Consider the following 15,133-nt stretch of genomic DNA (forward strand, 5'->3'; position numbering starts at 1 on the left):
GCGTGTACATAAAGGACGTCACTGACTTATAAACGTTACAGTATAATGTTCACAAGAAACTTCTAAGCCCAAATGATATCCTAAATTACATGCAAACTTTACAACTACTGAGCCACAGTACCAGTGTGTGATTATTATTATAATGAAAACTAAGTGCTAAACCCGCCAGGGTCATACAGCGCTGCCAACGTATGTGAAATATAACCATCATTTGTACTATTTGTGGATAACTGGTAAGTAAGTTAAAATACCAGGAATACTGTTTGTACATTCAAACAAATGGAGTTATTCCCGGTAAATTGAAACACCAAGAATATTTGAAAATTCGAACACTAGGAATACAACTCGATTATATGTTGAGAGGCAGGGAATGTAACATGTAAGTTTGGGATCGGCTCTTTATCATTTATGAACTTGGCCTCATAAACTCCATGTGAAAGCTTGCTGCTCCATAGTCATAAGTGGCCAACACTTGCCAGTCTTTCTTTGATCACCAATTAGGCATTGATGATGTGCCCTTGTTCACTGCGAGGGCCGCAAGTGCTCAACACTGGCAACATTTCCAAACATTTTAAAAGGAGTGACATGGTTTAAACTCTGAGTCTGCAGGTTTTAGAAATGACAACCTGGTACTCATGTGTCACAGACAAGAATTCTTTGACCAGATCTGTCACAGCATTAATGACATACAATACTGACAAATATACAAGACGTGCAACAGTTTGGTATCTTTACTGACAAGATGTTTCACCTGCTGAGCTGCTGCCTTAGTTGAAATACAAATGTGTCAGCAGAAATAGTGATGTAGATGTGAGGTAGTCAGTCCTTCAGCCTTGCTATGTTCACCTATAGATCTGCAATGCTGAAGGACTCTTTACCTGATATCAATATCTCCAGTACTTGTGTGTGTTACAAGTGAAGCAGCTCAGACTATGTCATCAGTGAAGCATCAGCCTCACCACATCTACCAGTACTTGTGTGTGTTACAAGTGAAGCAGCTCAGACTATGTCATCAGTGAAGCATCAGCCTCACCACATCTACCGTGTCACTCCCTTTGAATTGTGACATTTATTACAAAGTTTCAGCAGTTTTTTTAATTTTTTTTTTTGATTGCCAAAAGGAAAATGCACCTCAGATGTATGTTGATGTCGGTGAGTTGTACTGCAACTTATCTTCTTAATATATATATATGAATATGTACTATATGATCTTTGTGGTGTAAATATTGATTTAGTTGATAATTATTTAATTTAACTGACAGCCTCAATAAATAATATTGATCCAAAAGCTATTTTGGTTTCCTTTAACCTTGAACTAGAAGGTTCGGGTTTAGTGCTTCACCATGGACAAATATGTGATGTACTGAGGAAGCACTGAACCCACAGGGGGTCATATGGGAAATGGAAAACAATCAGGGCCAATATTTTGGATCAAGGAACCTCCCTCGAAGGCTGTATAAAGAAATTGTTTAACGGATGAGACACGTAGCACTGGTAACATAATGACACTTGTAACAGATAAACATATGCAACACCTGGTATCTTTACTCTGAGGACAGTTTCATAAACAATGACTTTTTCACTTGAATGGAGTTCAATATAGATGGTGAAAAATGAGGTAATCTGTCCCTCAGCATTGATCAATCTAAAGTGAGGATGTCTATAAGCTGAAGCCAGATTCCCCTCATCGGAGGTTCCTTGATGCTGGTGATGGGCTCTTGATCTAGGGAATTAGATCTGTGCTCCAGTTCCCTGAAACGTGAATACCTTCCATATCCCCTACAGGTGCTGTATAATCCTATGGGTTTAGCGCTTCCCCATGATTATAATAATAATGAAGCCAGATTACATTCATGGAGGAGCTGCTACAACTGTATTTTAAAATGGTATAAAATACCGACAGGTTGTTAGGTAAGACACACATGCAACAGTTAGGTATCTTTATTTCGAAACGTTTCGCCTACACGGTAGGCTTCTTCAGTCGAGTACAGAAAAGTTGATAGAAGCAGAAGATACTGTCGGTATTTTATACCATTTTAATGTTCACTCTGTCAGACACTGCAACACAAGGGTATCTTGGTACAGACCTGAAATCAACTTTGTCAACTTCTACTAGTGAGAATGGCTGGATTTGAGAGGGATCTGACCTTCCAACGACAACATTCTTACCTCTACTAGTGGCCTACATCTCACCTCCTGGCGCTATATAAGGCTCCATCCTGTCACTTCAACTCCATATTGTTTCAGACTTTGGAACAATACTCTTCTCCAGACTGAGGTACTGACCACCTCAAAACTTCAAGGGTGATGGACTGATTACATCGTCTTCAAGTCTCTTCTGCTTCTATCAACTTTTCTGTACTCGACTGAAGAAGCCTACTGTGTAGGCGAAACGTTTTGAAATAAAGATACCTAACTGTTGCATATGTGTCTTTCCTAACAACTGTATTTTACTTCAGATATATCAAGGCTGAGGAACTACTTACATTCTCCAGGTGTTGCACAATGGATATATGGTCATACAACAGGCAGTATAACAACATATGCCATGCAAAACAGGCTGTACACTACAGATAAGTCATGCAAAACAGGTATGTTGTACATAACGGTCATACAAAATATGTATTGGTCATAAAATTAAAAAATAATTAGATAACTGGTCATATAATTTAGGTGATGCAACAAGAGCAGTTCTCATGCAAAATCCAGAAGATTATCCTGTACAAATCAACAAAAATATTTTCAAAGACAAAAAAACAGAGCTTCATCCACAGGTCCAGTCAACCAGCCAACTCCATCTGGTTAGCCGGACTTGAGTCCTGGAGGTTGGAAGTACTGTGCCTACACTTTAAAGGAAAGGTTTGGGATATTTGCTGTTTAGAGTGACATCTGAACTGTCGTATCTGGGCGCCTCTGCAAAGACAGTGATTATATGTGAATGATGGTGAAAGTGTTTCTTTTTTGGGTCACCTGCCTGGGTGGGGGACAGCCAGCATGTTGAAAGAAAAAGATATGTCAGTATTTTAAGGTAAGTATTGTATGTGCTGTGTATTTATCCCATTCATACAGCTCTAATCCTTCCTTTACGCAAATGTATGAAAAATGGCATTTAAAATCACTCAATTTGCACCCCTCTGGTTGCTCAGCAAACATCGATGCAATAGTCCAGTTTGATCCAGATGCTCTGCAGCATATCTGGTGTTATCATGCGAACTGCTTCAGTGATCGAAATTTTCAACTCCTCCAGGGTTGCAAGTAGTGATGGTACATAAACTGTGCTGTTCATGTACCCCCAAAGAAAGCAGTCACAAACAGTTAGGTCCTGTGACCTCTGCAAGTGGCCTGCGAGGTCACTGGACCTGTTTGTGACTTCTTTCTTTGGGGGGGTATGTGAAGAGCACAGTTTACGTACCATTACTACTTGCAACCCTGGAGGAGTTGAAAATTTCAATCACTGAAGCAATTTGCATGATAACACCAGATATGCTGCAGAGCATCTGGATCAAACTGGACTATTGCATCAATGTTTGCTGAGCAACCAGAGGGGCGCACATTGAGTGTCTTAAATGCTACCCTATACCACATGAAACTGAATGAAATCCTGTATCTGAAGCTACTAACCATGAAAGATTATTACAAAGTTACATGTTATACCTGTTTGAAATCAGGGAGTGTTTCTGTGGACACCGTGTATATATCATGGTTACCCTGATAGAACTGAACCCCACCCAACGTGACAACAATGGACAGCGAGTGCCTTGCATTATAAGAGGTGGAAACACAGGGACACCTGCTATTAATGTTCACCTAGCAGTAAGTAGGTACCTGGGTGTTAGTCACCTTACACCTGCTGTCAGTGTTCTCCTAGCAGTACGTAGGCACCTGGGTATTAGTGGACTAGTGTGGGTGGCATCCTGGGGGACAAAATTAACCCAAGTTGTAGGAAATGCTCTACATTACTCTTATTAATAATAATAATCTTTATTTACTACAAGTACATGTACATGGTATACAGTCCTAGCTGACAACAATGACATACTACTACATAGAAAGCCACTTGTTATGCTGAGCATCTCGGGCAAATTAGGTCAGTGTCCCAGGATGCGACCCACACCAGTCGACTAACACCCAGGTACCCATTTTACTGATGGGGAACATAGACAACAGGTGGAAAGAAACACGCCCAATGTTTCTACTCTGGCTGGGAATCGAACCCAGGCCCTCGCCGTGTGAAGCGAGAGCGTTAACCACCAGGCCACCATTCATCATTCATCCTAATATACTGTACTCCATCTTACAGAAACACTGTTTAGATGGACTAGAAATGGGGAATAGGGGGGGGGTTACAAATCAGTTTGAGTAATGAGAGAATTAAAGATACAATTCCATTGATAAAGAACTCCTTAACCATGGCCAAGAAACTCCCTTAAAGGTGTTAAGGTTAAAATGTTGCAAGAATACTGAGTTTTCTTAAGCATGTGATAACATGGACGGTATTTAACAAGTGTAGCAGTGAATACTACACACTGTGCTAAGTAGAGGCATTATACACTGCATCTAGGTACAGTAGAACCCCTATATCAGTGGGTTTGGTTTCTGTGGTTTCAGTTATCCATGGTTTACCAGAGCCCAAAAATAAACCTTAATTCTGCTTAACAATGACCCCAAAGTGCAAAAGCAGTGATGGTGTCAGATCTTCAAAGCCTAAGATAAGCTGTGAAATGCTTTCCATCAGTGAAAAAGTGATAATTCTTTACTTATTATGTGTAAATTATTAAACTTTATCACAGGTATGCATATAAACATAAAATGACTTATACATATGGTTCGCTACTATCCGTGGTTTCAGGCATCCATGGAAGGTCTTGGAAGGCATCCGCTATAGATACCAGGGCACGACTGTACCATGTTAGTCTTTCATATGCATCATAATATTAATTTACAGCATTTTAGGTTAATTAAACCACCTGGTACTATTCAAAGGTAATCTGGATTTTTTCCCACTTAAAAACTAATTGTAAGGTACTTCTACAGTTACAGGAAAGAGCTTAACCAGCAAGGGTTGTGAAGTACCTGGGAAATGGATGTCAATCCTAGGATTCCCACCCATTACCCAGTTGCCCTCTGACTCATAAGGGTTTAGCACATCCCGTGAATAAAACAATACTGAGTATGATCAGGTTTGATCTGAGGAAGGGGAAGACAGCTCCACTTCCTTGGATCAAAGAGCCCTTCACAAGCATCAAGGCTGTTTCAAGGTTATTCTTTGTATAATCTCCTTGAAGAGACTCAGAACTAAATTATACAAATACCAGTGTACAGTAGAAGTACTGTACAAGTGCTGTACGGGACAGTATACAAGTGCTGTACAGGACAGTATACAAGTGCTGTACAGGACAGTATACAAGTGCTGTACAGGACAGTATACAAGTGCTGTACAGGACAGTATACAAGTGCTGTACAGGACAGTATACAAATACTGTACAGGACAGTATACAAATACTGTACAGGACAGTATACAAATACTGTACAGGACAGTATACAAGTGCTGTACAGGACAGTATACAAGTACTGTACAGGACAGTATACAAGTGCTGTTACAACCTGGCCAGTACAACTGGCCAGGTTTTAATACAAGTGCTGTACAGGACAGTATACAAGTGCTGTACAGGACAGCATTCAAGTGCTGTACAGGACAGCATAGAAGTACTGTACAGGACAGTATACAAGTGCTGTACAGGACAGTATACAAGTGCTGTACAGGACAGTATACAAGTGCTGTACAGGACAGCATAGAAGTACTGTACAGGACAGCATTCAAGTGCTGTACAGGACAGTATACAAGTACTGTACAGGACAGTATACAAGTGCTGTACAGGACAGTATACAAATACTGTACAGGACAGTATACAAGTGCTGTACAGGACAGTATACAAGTGTTGTACAGGACAGCATAGAAGTACTGTACAGGACAGCATACAAGTGCTGTACAGGACAGCATACAAGTACTGTACAGGACAGTATACAAGTACTGTACAGGACAGCATACAAGTACTGTACAGGACAGTATACAAGTACTGTACAAGACAGTATACAAGTACTGTACAGGACAGCATACAAGTGCTGTACAGGACAGCATACAAGTGCTGTACAGGACAGTATACAAGTACTGTACAGGACAGTATACAAGTACTGTACAAGACAGTATACAAGTGCTGTACAGGACAGTATACAAGTACAGTGGACCCCTGATTAACGATATTTTTTCATTCCAGAAGTATGTTCAGGTGCCAGTACTGACCGAATTTGGTCCCATAAGGAATATTGTGAAGTAGATTAGTCTATTTCAGACCCCCAAACATACACGTACAAACGCACTTACATAAATACACTTACATAATTGGTCGCATTGGGAGGTGATCGTTAAGCGGGGGTCCACTGTACTGTACAGGACAGTATACAAGTACTGTACAGGACAGTATACAAGTTCTGTACAGGACAGTATACAAGTTCTGTACAGGACAGTATACAAGTGCTGTACAGGACAGTATACAAGTGCTGTACAGGACAGTATACAAGTACTGTACAGGACAGTATACAAGTACTGTACAGGACAGTATACAAGTACTGTACAGGACAGTGTACAAGTGCTGTACAGGACAGTATACAAGTACTGTACAGGACAGTATACAAGTACTGTACAGGACAGTGTACAAGTGCTGTACAGGACAGTATACAAGTGCTGTACAGGACAGTATACAAGTATTGTACCAGACAGTATACAAGTGCTGTACAGGACAGTATACAAGTGCTGTACAGGACAGTATACAAGTGCTGTACAGGACAGTATACAAGTATTGTACCAGACAGTATACAAGTGCTGTACAGGACAGTATACAAGTACTGTACAGGACAGTATACAACACTGTACAGGACAGTATACAAGTGCTGTACAGGACAGTATACAAGTACTGTACAGAACAGTATACAAGTACTGTACAGGACAGCATACAAGTGCTGTACAGGACAGTATACAAGTGCTGTACAGGACAGTATACAAGTACTGTACAGGACAGTATACAACACTGTACAGGACAGTATACAAGTACTGTACAGGACAGTATACAAGTACTGTACAGGACAGTATACAAGTACTGTACAGGACAGTATACAACACTGTACAGGACAGTATACAGTACTGTATAGGACAGTATACAGTACTGTACAGGACAGTATACAATTCTGTACAGAACAGAATATAAGGACAGTATTCAGTACTGTACAGAACAGTATACAAGTGCTGTACAGGACAGTATACAAATACTGTACAGGACAGTATACAAATACTGTACAGGACAGTATACAAGTGCTGTACAGGACAGTATACAAGTACTGTACAGGACAGTATACAAGCACTGTACAGGACAGTATACAAGTGCTGTACAGGACAGTATACAAGTGCTGTACAGGACAGCATTCAAGTGCTGTACAGGACAGTATACAAGTGCTGTACAGGACAGCATAGAAGTACTGTACAGGACAGTATACAAGTGCTGTACAGGACAGTATACAAGTGCTGTACAGGACAGTATACAAGTGCTGTACAGGACAGTATACAAGTACAGTGGACCCCTGATTAACGTCATTCCAGAAGTATGTTCAGGTGCCAGTACTGACCGAATTTGGTCCCATAAGGAATATTGTGAAGTAGATTAGTCTATTTCAGACCCCCAAACATACACGTACAAACGCACTTACATAAATACACTTACATAATTGGTCGCATTGGGAGGTGATCAAGTCCACTGTACTGTACAGGACAGTATACAAGTACTGTACAGGACAGTGTACAAGTGCTGTACAGGACAGTATACAAGTTCTGTACAGGACAGCATACAAGTGCTGTACAGGACAGTATACAAGTGCTGTACAGGACAGTATACAAGTACTGTACAGGACAGTATACAAGTACTGTACAGGACAGTATACAAGTACTGTACAGGACAGTATACAAGTGCTGTACAGGACAGTATACAAGTACTGTACAGGACAGTATACAAGTGCTGTACAGGACAGTATACAAGTGCTGTACAGACAGTATACAAGTGCTGTACAGGACAGTATACAAGTATTGTACCAGACAGTATACAAGTGCTGTACAGGACAGTATACAAGTGCTGTACAGGACAGTATACAGTATTGTACCTGACAGTATACAAGTGCTGTACAGGACAGTATACAAGTACTGTACAGGACAGTATACAACACTGTACAGGACAGTATACAAGTGCTGTACAGGACAGTATACAAGTACTGTACAGAACAGTATACAAGTACTGTACAGGACAGCATACAAGTGCTGTACAGGACAGTATACAAGTGCTGTACAGGACAGTATACAAGTACTGTACAGGACAGTATACAACACTGTACAGGACAGTATACAAGTACTGTACAGGACAGTATACAAGTACTGTACAGGACAGTATACAAGTACTGTACAGGACAGTATACAACACTGTACAGGACAGTATACAGTACTGTATAGGACAGTATACAGTACTACAGTACTGTACAGGACAGTATACAATTCTGTACAGAACAGAATATAAGGACAGTATTCAGTACTGTACAGAACAGTATACATGTATTGTACAGGACAGTATACAAGTACCATACAGGAGAGAGATATTAACATTGGTTATCCAGTACAGTTCTACACTCCATACCTTCTCCAAATACATTCATTGCAAACCATACCACAGGCGGGGATAGAACCCGCGTACAGAGTCTCAAAACTCCAGACCGTCGCGTTGGTCGCGATGGTCTGGAGTTTTGAGACTCTGATCGCGGGTTCTATCCCCGCCTGTGGTATGGTTGCAATCATGTCATTACAATTTCGTGAGTCACATTCATTGCAGTTTGCAAAATACATCAAAATATTTTTTTGTGTGCAAAATTATTCTTATAAACACAAAATACCGCAAAACTGTTTGAGGAAAAAATAAATCTCTTAATAATACTTAAAAACTAAAAAAAAAAAAAAAAGCTAAAATATTGCAAAATATCGACTTTTTATTGATTATAAAATATTAAGTTGGAAGACTGAGGGAACCTCTAGAGGAAGAGAAGTATAGAGTGATTTAAAGAGGTGAACTCATGATTATTATTATAATGAAAGCACTAAACCAAGTGAACTCAGCTGATAATGAAAGTTAGTTACAGTAAAAGAATGCCACAGTACAGGTTGTCCTCGACTTACGATGGGTTACACTCCGATGAACTGTTATGGGGTTACAGGACGCAAGATGTATTTATGTTACTAATTAACAGTAAAAGATTCATTATCTGAAGTACCTAATTATATTAAACTGGGGAGGGGGCACAAATGCCTTATTTCTGTCATAAGAATTCATCACTTTTATGTTGAGGCCAGATGAGTCAAATGTTGTATTGCAATACCCCTCAACAAAGGTTCCTTGATGCTGGTGAGGGGCGCTTGATCTAGGGAATTGGATCTGTGCTCCGGTTCCCTGAATTGAGCCTGAATACCTTCCATCCCCCCTCATGTGCTGTATAATCCTATGGGTTTAGTGCTCCCCCATGATTATAGTAATATATTGCAATTTAAAATAGATTCTGTTGTAAACACACACAAAATAAGTAGATTATCAAGACAGTATTTTTAAAGTAAGATATAGTAATGGGAGAATAACAAAATTATGGTAGAAGTTGGGAAAGTGTGCATGGTGATGCTCTGTTGTTATGGGTATAAAAGCAGGAGAGTTCTGGCTCACTGGTCATTGTTGTTGTGGTGCTCAAGCTGGAACGACCTCACTCTACTACCGGGCAAGATGTAAGTGCCCATGAGGTAAGAGTTGTACCTACCTAATGTTTGATGTTAATGTTGCAGTTTTATAACTGTAGTGTAATTGCACCTCTGGCAAGACAGTGATGGAGTGAATTATGATGAAAGTTTTTCTTTTTCGAGCCGCCTTGCCTTGGTGGGAGACGACTGATGTGTTAATGAAAAAAATAATAATGTTTGATGTTGTAACTATTATACCCAGGGGCTAGTGTCTCAAAATGCTGATTTTGAGACACTGTCAGGGAGGAAGGTGTAATAATTGTTTCAGATAAGATGCTATAGTATGCTGGTCGGGCACAGCCTAGGGTCTGCATCCCTTGCTAGGAATAGGAAAATGCTTAACTTGTATATTGGCACTGTATGACCCTTGTAGGTTTAGTGCTTCTTTTTTATTATAATAATAGTAATCTTGTTTATGCTGTACATACCTGTCTAGATTATAATAATGGGGGAGCGCTAAACCCATAGGATTATACAGTGCATGTGGGGGGGGGATGGAAGGTATTCAGACTTAATTCGGGGAACCAGAGCACATATCCAATTCCCTAGATCAAGAGCCCCCTCACCAGCATCAAGGAACCTGTCTAGAATATATGCCTATTTTTGTAATGTGTAGTTTAAATAAACTGTTGTCCGAGAGGACTGGTGAACAAATTTCAGTGACTGAGGACGACTAATCATGAATGTATTTCCCTAGATTTTATCAGGTATTATTTGAGCTACCCCACACCAGGGCATGTAGTGACAACTGTACCATTGAGGTAAAAAGGGATGCCATTTTAAGTAGAAAATATACCAAGTCAAAAATATTTTGTTGAAAATATCGTGTCAAATATGAATGATACGAATAAGTAAATAAATACTGTCACTGAATAAATAAATACTAGTATAAAAAAAATAAATAAATGATTACAGTTTAGGGACTTGTTGCCTTCATGTTGGGTAATTATATCAAGTTTCATCTCCAAAGTAATTGCTGCCGCACCATCGTAAAATTGAAATATTCCGAGTTGAACCATCATAAGTCGAGGAGGACCTGTATGTGTCAGGATTAAAGGTGAAACTTACCAAGAAGAAAGCAGGAAGAGTGAAGAATCCCAGAAGCTATAAAAGACCTGATATCAATTGTGTGTTAGTGTCTGATTAGTGGTCAAAGTCGGACCAAAATGTTGTCATCAGTTTCTATGTGTAAGTTGTTTGCGTATTGTTCCAGTCACAGTATTGTGACTTTGTATTCTCTAAGGGAGTGGAAACTAGTGGATTTTTTTTTTTTTTGACAAACTGGCCATACCCCACCAAGGCAGGGTTCCCTAAAAAGAGAAACAATAGTGGAAAAATTATCCACACATACTAAGAGGAACTAATTCCCTGAGGTAGTACTGTAGCAAGACCCTTAATTGATAATAGAAACATTATTATTGTTGTGTTCACAGAAACGGTAAACTTGTAGGGGAACGGGAGGCAATCAGCTTCAAAGGGAAGGGGGAGTCAGGTACAATTTCTTGGATCAAGAGCCCCTCACCAGCATCAAGGAACCTCCCCTGAGTGACTCGCAGAAACAAGGTTGGGTTAAGAGCACTCTTGTGGTACACTGTCTACTTGAAAAAGTGTCAAGTGGAAAGTTGTTACTGACCAGGACAAAAAGTGTTGGTCTCCGGTGAAAGCCTTGAAAATAGTGGGAACTGACCCCACAGGCCTAAAGAGTTGGCCTTGGATTAGATGTGATATTTGGTCTCTGGTGAAAACCTTGAGAATAGTGGAAACTGACCCCACAGGCCTAAAGAGTAGGCCTTGGATTAGATGTGATATTTGGTCTCTGGTGAAAACCTTGAGAAAAGTGGAAACTGACCCCACAGGCCTAAAGAGTAGGCCTTGGATTAGATGTGATATTTGGTATCTGGTGAAAACCTTGAGAATAGTGGGAACTGACCCCACAGGCCTAAAGAGTAGGCCTTGGATTAGATGTGATATTTGGTCTCTGGTGAAAACCTTGAGAATAGTGGGAACTGACCCCACAGGCCTAAAGAGTAGGCCTTGGATTAGATGTGATATTTGGTCTCTGGTGAAAACCTTGAGAATAGTGGGAACTGACCCCACAGGCCTAAAGAGTAGGCCTTGGATTAGATGTGATATTTGGTCTCTGGTGAAAACCTTGAGAATAGTGGGAACTGACCTCACAGACCTATAGTGTAGCATGAGAACATATGCATCATCAGGCCAGCTGACATTTTGACAATAATTAATGCAAGTTCAAGAGTGGTAAACAGAACATATATGGAAGAGGTAAGTCTCAATCAGTAGACTCCTGTAGGGATTTAGGCTGAAGAAGAAAGTCAGAGGACAACAGCGACTCACAGGAGACCCAGGCAAGGTGATATCCTACTGTGTTTGCAACTTCAACTGGATCTGTTAATTTTGCTCCAGTAATGCCAAGAATCGAAGCTGAATCAGGTGAATATTTACCTGATTCAGCCAGTATTTCCCATACTGCACTTGTACTAGTGACTTTTAACCCTTTAACTGTCTAAACATTGACCCGTGCATGTCAGGAGAATTGATAGGGAACAGTGTAGTAAAGAAAGCGAATGCCAGACTGAAGTTCCTGTATAGACAAGCACAGTGTCTACCTACTGAGGCTCGCAGGACCCTATGTCTAGCCCTTATACAATGCCATATGGATTATGCTTGCTTTTCATGGTACTCTGCCTTGACAAAAAAACTGAAAGATAGACTGCAAATCACCCAGAACAAAATTGTAAGATTCATCCTGGACCTGGGTCCAAGAGAACATGTAGGCCAGGATGAATTACAGCAGTTGGATATGCTGAATGTTGAAGACAGAGTAAAACAACTGAAGCTAAATCATGTTTATAAAATTGCTCACAGTGTCCAGAATATCTTGCTGTCAATTTTGTCAAGGTTGGGAACCAAAGCAATCATAGTACTAGGGGGAGAGAGCACAACTTTGTAGTACCCACAGTCAGTGGCCAGGCGTCAAACACCTTTTATTGTACAGCAATAAAGGAATGGAACAGACTGCCCGCACATGTCAAAGCCAGTCATAGCATGAACCAGTTCAAGAAGACTGCCAAAAGGTGTCTGATGAATGTAGCTACAGAAAGGGAGGGGAATGATTTTCTATTTTTTAGCTAACATACGTGTAAATTTTACCTTATTCCTAGTAATGACCCTCGTATTGTAGATAGTCTTAATGACCCTCGTGTAGTAGATAGTCTTTTTAGTATGATAATAAGTTTTTCTTTTTCGGGCCACCCTGCCTTGGTGGGAATCGGCCAGTGTGATAATAAAAAAAAAAAATAAGATGTTATCTTCATTATAGCATAATAAGAAAATATTATAACATTTATATTATAATAATAAGGTAAAAGGACCCCAATGGAAATAAGTCGCTCTGTCTGACTTTTTCGGGTTATCCCAGGTTCTCTACACATATGCTGCTATGTATGATAATTCTATGTAACTGTATCTGTGTATACCTGAATAAACTTACTTACTGGTAGTGCACCTAATGTGGGCTGACATTTTATTTTTCCTGCCTCCAAATTTGGCATGATAGGCCTGAAATGCCTAGTCAGTATAGAATCAGTCTTAGCAACATTTCTGCAAGTGGCAGGACTTCATGTTGCCATCAGGTGAGCATCCAGTCCCAAATTTGCCACCTTATAACTCAATAAGTATCGGCGCTAAAAATTTATTTTGGTCTTATTACATATGGAAAATTGCTCTATTTGTTTTAAAAAGATAAAATAATTTCTTTTTTCAAAATTTTCGGAGCACTAGCAGTGAAAACGAAGATCAACGTTTAGACAGTTAAAGGGTTAAAACTGAAATTCAAACAAGCCAACAAGCATATTTGGCTGTTCATCTGACATGTCGTGTACGTGTTCTTGCTTGTTTCAAGTCTAACCAGCAAGCAGCATTATAATTGCATTATACTACTTAGCTGGATAACCCAAGCATAATCTGGTGTCCACCAGAGTTTACATTTATCCTAGGTTATCCTAGATTCTTTACACATATGCTGCTATGTATGATAATCTATGTAACTGTATTTGTGTATACCTGAACAACTCAAGCAGCTACAACAAATAAATACTAAAACTAATCCATTTAAAAGACATCTGTGCTGGAGGGAGATGTGTAATGTGTAAAAAGAGTCAATATTTTCCTTCAAACTGCCACCAGGAATGACAATAAGGATGTGTGTAAGACTGGGAATTAAGAACAATATGGAAGTGGGATAATTTACCACTGCCCAATTAAAGTCCAGCGCTACAAAAGTTGCGCCAACTGAGAGATTAATGTGTGAGGAAGTACGAGTTTGAGGTTATACATGAGTTAAAATCCCAGTATGTAGGATACATAAAGGTAAACAAATAAGAAAATACTCCAACAGGTTACTGTAAGCGTCACAATGGGACCACCCCAGAGAAAATGATGGCAATATAAATGTAAAGAAAGTTTGAAATTATAGGTTGAGGAGACAAGTACAAAGAGAAGACTGAATTCTACTTACCTAAATAAATACTAACTGTGATACAATGGAATGAAGTTTGGAATATGGAATATCAATCCACATTACAAGTACACTTTCACTCTACAAAACATCAGGGTGAGGACAGACTGTAAAATAAAATGCAGCCTAAGATACGAAATCCAATAACCCAGAGAAGTTCACATCATCGGAGGTAAATACTCTGTGCAGGAGAAAACTGAGAGATCGGCTCCTGAAGCTCTGAAGCTCTTCCCAGATTTTTCCTGTATCATTTAATATGCTTTTGTAAAATAGACACACCTTACATGTGAAAAAATCTCAAAAGTTGGATGAATAATGAGTAACAAAAGAGGTTAAAGTGGTAGAAGGTAAACGGTGACATGTAACAGGGATAACAAGAGGCCTCAGTTATATATAAAATTAAAAGTGGAGCCAAAGAGAATGCTAAAAAAAATTCTTTTGTAAAAATCAACAGAACAATAAAATGATATGAAATATGAGCTAGTAAGTGCTACATCCATTGGAAATTTAAAAAATAGGTGAACATATTATTCACAGCAAGACACCATGAGGAAAGCTCTGTTCCCATGGTTATAAAAACAATTACAAATAGGTAATGACGACTGACACGAACCCGGAATATATTACTGTACAAAACCAGGAACAGCTGTAACCCAGTACTGCTATCATGTACAAAGCCAGGAACAGCTGTAACCCAGTACTGCTATCATGTACAAAGCTAGGAACAG

At 39.6% G+C, this 15,133-nt stretch overlaps 1 long non-coding RNA gene across 1 annotated transcript; it reads right to left on the reverse strand.

Moving 5' to 3' along the window:
- On the reverse strand, positions 1 to 1,110 carry LOC138855533 (uncharacterized). Its single transcript, XR_011394773.1, has 2 exons — positions 1,029 to 1,110; positions 1 to 954 (listed from the first exon to the last, which is right to left on the reverse strand). It is a non-coding gene; the product is annotated as an uncharacterized lncRNA (long non-coding RNA).
- Positions 1,111 to 15,133: the final 14,023 nt, after the last annotated feature.

Source organism: Cherax quadricarinatus, chromosome 98, assembly GCF_038502225.1.
Source record: "Cherax quadricarinatus isolate ZL_2023a chromosome 98, ASM3850222v1, whole genome shotgun sequence".
Classification (NCBI taxonomy): domain Eukaryota; kingdom Metazoa; phylum Arthropoda; class Malacostraca; order Decapoda; family Parastacidae; genus Cherax; species Cherax quadricarinatus.